Below are 6,374 nucleotides of genomic sequence, written 5' to 3' on the forward strand. Positions count from 1 at the left end.
TGTCTTGTTGCAACTGATGAACTGAAACAAACGAGCGTGCTGTGTGTGCAACAGCGCGACAAACATTACCTGTCCTTTTATTAACTGCACAAGTAGTGCTGGTCATAGCTGCTGGCTACCTGTGTAAGGCTGTCATGGGTCTGTAGTTCTGTCACCGTTTTAGGGAACATATTTAGTTTTAAAGTAAGTTTCTGGGCTTTTCCTGCCTTTCTGGAGGGATTATATTTCACTAAAAAACGATCTAATATGCATGTCCACATAATTATGCATTATTATAATATATTAAAAAACACACGCTGTATTTTAAAGAACAAACATTAAGAAGCAGATTGTATTAGATTTATATTTTAAATAAGACAAAATTTGGATTTTACAGCAGTAAAATTATTGTATCTCTACAGTTTAAAAATGTAATAAGCTTTCTGCCTGCACAGAGTGGATAGTGAAACAAATGGAATCATCATAAATACATTATTTCATATTTATTACTTCCCCCTCCTCATTGCTTTATTATTGTAGATCTAGTAATAAATAATAATGTAAGGATTCTGGATCAGCACCGTGATCCCCATAGTATACACAGTATTCAGAAGAAGGTCTAAAATGTCACTGTGTGTGTGCGTGCATGTGTTTGTTTTATGTATATGGATTTTTTTTATATTATTACTCATGATATAACATTGTCCAGACATGCCTGGTAAGGACATGAGGAGGAAACAGTAGGAGCTGTGTGAGGCTACTAAAGGCAGTGCTATAACATTTTTCTGTCATCATTTTATTATAGATTAAGTGCTGGAGTTGTTAGGTGTGGATAATTAGATTATAGTTTATTGCAATAGCAAGTTGTGCCTTGTTCTCACATAGACAGCAAGTGGAGAGTGATATATGAAATGATGGGATGGAAGGAAGAAGCAAAGAGTGATTCACAGGCAGAGCCTAATTTATTTCTCACAGTTTTTTGTTGCCTTATGGTTCCAAGCGCTGTCACCAATCTTTGCATTTTGTTATTATCTCATGACACTTGTTTAATCAGCTACCATCTCTCCTATGGACTTTTTACTGTCTACAGTCTCAAATCAACACAGCCCTGCCCTTCCCATATTAGATTCTTGATGAATGTGTGTTGCTGTTATTCAGCCTGGTTCAATGTGCCCCTTTTTAACTTTGAGCACCCGCCCCTTTAAACCTCTCTGCACGGCCCTGTTGGAGGGAGTATATAAATGAAACTCGTAGCAGGATTGCCCTGGTGAGCTCTTGCATAAACATTTATTGTGCATGCTATTGGCTTCTTTCAAGTAAATAAATGCATTGGAGCTTGTTACTCTGTTTGTCTGCTTCATACGGGAATTTTCTTTTACACTACAGCTGGTGCCTGATGAGCCACTCACACCCAATACCAGATTACTCCTCATTTCCCAGTGATTTAACACCTGAGGCAAGATCTGTCATTTTGGAGGACACCCAGAGACTGCATACAGTCTTACAGATGCAGTTCAGCTCCAATGCTACCAAGCTTGGCACCCTGCTTACATACCTGCTTCCCCAGTGTTAATCCCAGTCTACTTTGTTAAGGCCCATAGCAATCCACTTGTATACCACCTAATGCATTAAGGGAGAGGAGAATGTGAATTGTCTGGAATGGGAGTTATTATCACTGTCCAAATGAATGTTGAGATCAGCAAAGATCATCATGTTAGAAGAAAGTACAGAGAAATGAGTAAGAAGAGCAGCAAAGTCATTAAAAAAATACTTCTCTGGCTTAGGTGGTCGGTAAACAGTATATGTGATTTTAAGAGTATGTAGAGGGACCTTTAAAGTGGTGAATTCAAATGAGTGAAAGATGGGAACAGAGACAGGAAGAACTTTCTAGTGCTTGCAATGGATCATCGCAAGACCCCTGTTCTTCCTTAAGCCGCAAGTATGACAGGTTCAGAAAGACGGATGGAGTGGCTTCATTGAGTGAGAAAAAGTCTCCAGTCTGTTGCAATGTTTCAGTCAAGAAGTCTAACTTACAGTCAGAGAGGAGATCCTGGACAAGATGCCCCTTGCCAGTAAGTGGATGTTTAATACACCAAAGCTAGGGGGTTAACATCCTGTCTGGTGTTATGGTAAGTATGACGAGTTGCAGACCAGGTGGACTTCATTGGTTTGGTGTTGTCATGGTTTAAACTTCGTCCAGATAGCAGCAGCAGCAGCAGGAGAATTAGCAGCCTGAAAAAATTGAGAAAAATCCAGGACAGGATTACTCTTAAATACTCATATGTTGTTGTTGTCCAGCAATTATAAAGAGTGAAAAAGAGTGAAAAAGCATCTAAAAGGGGAGATACTACAGTTTGATGTTTTGTTTTGTTTTCCACATAATAACGTAATACTTGATGTTGAACAAATTATTTGTTGCATTTATTTAGCTGTAGTTTTGGTGTAATGTGCAACTTTATTTGTAGACAATGTTTTGAAAAAGATCACATGTTTGCTTGTTCAAATATGTCAAAAATCATCAGCTTTTTATGGTGATATAATTTAACATTAATTTAGACCGCATTAGAACATTTATGTCACATATTTATAAAACATTTGGAATACAGACAGAACTTTATTAACAACTAAACAAATAAATTTGTAAAATATGAAGATATTTATATACTTTAGATGATGTAAAAGAGTTTTTATTTATACTTTCACGTTTGAAAGAAAAAAAAACTTGCATGTTAGAAAATAAATGAGAGAAATGAAGCTGCTATTAAAATGCAAGTCTGCAGCATCAGGACACTGATATCAGCAGCAAGGCTTCAGCACTGAAAAGTGTGAGCTATATTTTTACTCCCAAACTAAAAGTTTAGTTAGGTTTTAGTTTCGTTTTAGTTAGGTATCATCTGTAAATGCTTGTTGCATCTCCAATTAATACTACTAATATTAATAATGATAACGATAAACTTTGCACTTATAAATCTGAATTTAAACTTCATTATAACAGTTCAGATGTACACAAACGAGGATAACTCTCACCACCACCTGACCGACTTCCATAAGCTGGCAGTTGTGGAGGCTGCCTCCAGTTCTTCCGGGTGGACACAGAGGCATTCCCGAGCTAGCAGTGGTTAGCGTGGTTAGCTCCCAAATGACTGAGCATGAGAGGCTCGTTTACAGAAAGCTGCGTTTATAGGCTTGATCCCAAAACATGTATACGCGGTCTAACCACAGATCTCCGTTTGAGATCTGAGCGTCTCTAACACTGTTTGTGTTAATGATCCCGGAGATTTTAATTTGTAGCATTTGGAACTTGACAAAGTACAGGGCTGTTGATCCGAATAAAACTTCCTTATTTACCAGCAACATCACAAAGTTACAGGAAGCCCTTTGTTTCAAAATAATGTAAACAAAGGGTTAATATGACGTACGAAAAATCCGGTTTATTTTTCGTCGAAACGAAAAAAAAAAAACTTTACCTCTCATACCACCTTAATTTAACAAACACTGAGCTCCTCGGGTTAGCCTACACATGCGGGTCATTTACCATAAAGAACATAAAATGCGGATCTCCAAACGGACAGACAGAAAGTTTAAACCTGAAGTTTAAAGAGTTAGAGATAACGCAGTGAGATATTTATAAATATTTATGATGTTATCTCAAATTTCCAGTTCACCTCAACAGCTGGTGACCTCTGTGCGGAGGCGATGTAGAAACCAAAGGGCTGTAAAAAAAAAAAAAAAAAAAAAAAGTCAGTACAACGGTTTCGTGTCACATTTAGAAACAACCTTAAAACGAAGTTCCTGCAGTTTGAAAACTGTCCATCTCTTCCTTATAATCTTACCTGTGTGATGCTGCTCTCTGCCTCCAGATATCATAGAAACTGTTTTCTTTTGGCAGTCTCTCAAAACTTGTTCTTTTAATCTCTGATACGGGTTCACTCTGTGTGTGTTCAGGCTGAGCTGCTTTTACTTTCACTTTCTGTTAATGCTTTTAGGATCCACTAGATGTCACCATTAGAACACATACATCAGCTGACAATCAGCCCTGTAAAAATATGCCACAGTGTGGAGTACTGGAAATGATGAAGAAATAAACACTACTGTAAGAAGAGTGAAGGGAATAAATAACATTGCTGGAAATATAGTTTTACATATCTGAAAACATTTTCAGTAAATAAAAAGTTTCAAAACTTTCAAGTTAAACAATGTAATTTAGATTTTTTTATTTCTTTTTGTCATAGTTTGTGCTTAAGTATTTATTTATTTATTTATTTATTTATTTATATATATACTTTGAAAAAGATGCCAGAAGAAGATGAGGTAATAAGCCAATCATTGGGAGAGAAACTAGATTGTATTCTCTATTTTTCACCAGCTTGGACTCACATGAATGATCTTCAGCGGTGCCATATTGATATAAAATAATTTAGATCATTTTCAAGTTTATACATGTACAAGTTATTAAGCTGTACATTATTATTTAATTTGGCTCTGCTGTACTGAAGTTTAATCAGAATCTGTAGAGCTCTCCAAGCTCTCTTAACCAAGAGCCAGCTGTTTATTTAAGGCTGGTGAAGAATACAAAACAAATGGCAGAAGGAAACTCAGACGAAACTAACTAGAACTAAACTGGGAGAACTAAAATACTAAACAGTAGAGACATAGATCATAAAACCTGAACAACCTGGAACATGACACGAGAAGAACAGACATGAGAAGGGAAACCAGACAGAATATATACAGAAGGGTGACGAGAGAAGTTAAAACACTTTACCCTCAAAACAAGGAAAGAAACAAACATGGAGGCACATGACAGAAAAGAGATACTAAACACAAGGACATAGGACTAGGACCCAGCGACCCACTTGACCACAATGTATCTACAGTTCATTTCCATTCCTTCAGATATCTAGTGCAAAAATAACAGGAAGGTGAAACACTGGAGATTAAAAATCTAGATTCTGAATACTTCACTGAGTTATATAACATTACAGTTTTTCTCCATAGAGGGGAGGCAGTTTATGGGAATCAAAGGGTAGGGCTGTGTGCTTTCTTTACTCATGAATCAGAGAAACAGCCGAAAAGTAAAGCTTAAAAACTGTCCGCCTCTTCGTCATGAATCTTACCAGTATGGTACTAGCTCAGTGTGTCCAAACATCACAGAGACCACATCTTTTAGAATCGTTCCTCTTTGTCTGCATCCATAAGCCGTGGATAGTTAAAAAAGAAACAAAAAAATGCCGGCTGCTGTTTTTCCTTTCACTTTGCTTGATCGGGAAGTAGGAAGTACTTGTAGGATTCACTAGATGCCGCCATTGTTAGAAAAACAAGGCCATAAATCACCACGTTTCAAACCCGTCTGGTTAAGAAATTATGTAAAAATTGCTGTTTAAACACAGAGGTGCACCTAGAAGAGTGGCATAGAGGGGCATGTGTCACCCTAAAATGATCTCTTGCCACCCCAACTGCCACCCTAGTTTTGCATATGACAGTGTTGTTTATTAAAATAAGATAGCATTAACACTTTTAGTGTAGTTACAGTTAACAGTGAATATAAATGCTAAAACTGAATTGTGAGGGGATTTCTTAAAATCACCCCGCAATTCTTCAGCTGAGACACTTGAGTTAGAAAACACAAACACTGCAGTTGTCTTTACTCGCGAGGACAAGTGACAGAGCGCTCGTACACGTAAGAGACACTCACGGACTTGTGGTCTGTCACCGTCCTGCTTTCTTTATTTATACAAGAGAAATGAAAACATTCGTTCAGTGACATAAGCATGTGCATATGTGATTGTGTGTGTGTGTGTGTGTGTGTGTGTGTGTGTGTGTGTGTGTGTGTGTGTAAGGTCAGAACTGCTTGTTCAACTTCTTACTATCGCTTGTGGGAAGATTCAGATACAAATATCAGAACACGTTTTCATAAAGAACAATCAGTTCTAAGCAAGGAAAAGATCATCATGCAGCATTCTATCACAAATAAACTTATATCATTAAAAGCTTATGCTGACTAAACAAACTACAATTTTCTATTGACATTAATATATTGCATAGTGTTCCCCCAGTCCACCAATAACAAATGGTTGAGACCATAGTGCAGACCGGCTTCTTTGGAGGAAGCGATGCCTATGATTGTGCCAGAGCACATTTTGAACAACACCATGGGTATTTCAGAGTTCACACAGGTGGCTGGTTGTTGCACTCTGGAAATGGAATGAAGGTGAGTGTTATTAACCCTCTGGGGTCCACTGACACCACCTCCAAATCACATGACTGATTTAAGCTGCAACTGTTGCAGTCTCAGTCAGTGTTGAAGGTTTGGACTTCAAAGTATACACCGGCTTTTACATTTTAATGACAGGCCACTAAATCCAGAGTTATGATAAAAAAATATATAAGCCATG

At 37.5% G+C, this 6,374-nt stretch overlaps 1 protein-coding gene across 3 annotated transcripts in view; it reads right to left on the reverse strand.

Annotated features, from left to right (window-relative positions):
• Positions 1–3,970, reverse strand: part of LOC146491475 (uncharacterized) — a 66,466-nt gene extending 62,496 nt beyond the window's left edge. Inside the window, exons 1-3 of one of the 3 annotated variants that reach the window (XM_085152444.1) lie at positions 3,813–3,970; positions 2,014–2,211; positions 1,535–1,599 (exon numbers count right to left, since the gene is read on the reverse strand). The gene's annotated coding sequence lies outside the window, so the exon portion shown is untranslated. Of the gene's footprint in view, positions 1–1,534; positions 1,600–2,013; positions 2,212–3,006; positions 3,620–3,644; positions 3,693–3,812 lie in introns of those variants that run through there. The other 2 variants (XM_085152442.1, XM_085152443.1) reach the window with 2 other exon arrangements.
• Positions 3,971–6,374: the final 2,404 nt, after the last annotated feature.

This window comes from Neolamprologus multifasciatus, chromosome 23 (assembly GCF_963576455.1).
Source record: "Neolamprologus multifasciatus chromosome 23, fNeoMul1.2, whole genome shotgun sequence".
Classification (NCBI taxonomy): Eukaryota; Metazoa; Chordata; class Actinopteri; order Cichliformes; family Cichlidae; genus Neolamprologus; species Neolamprologus multifasciatus.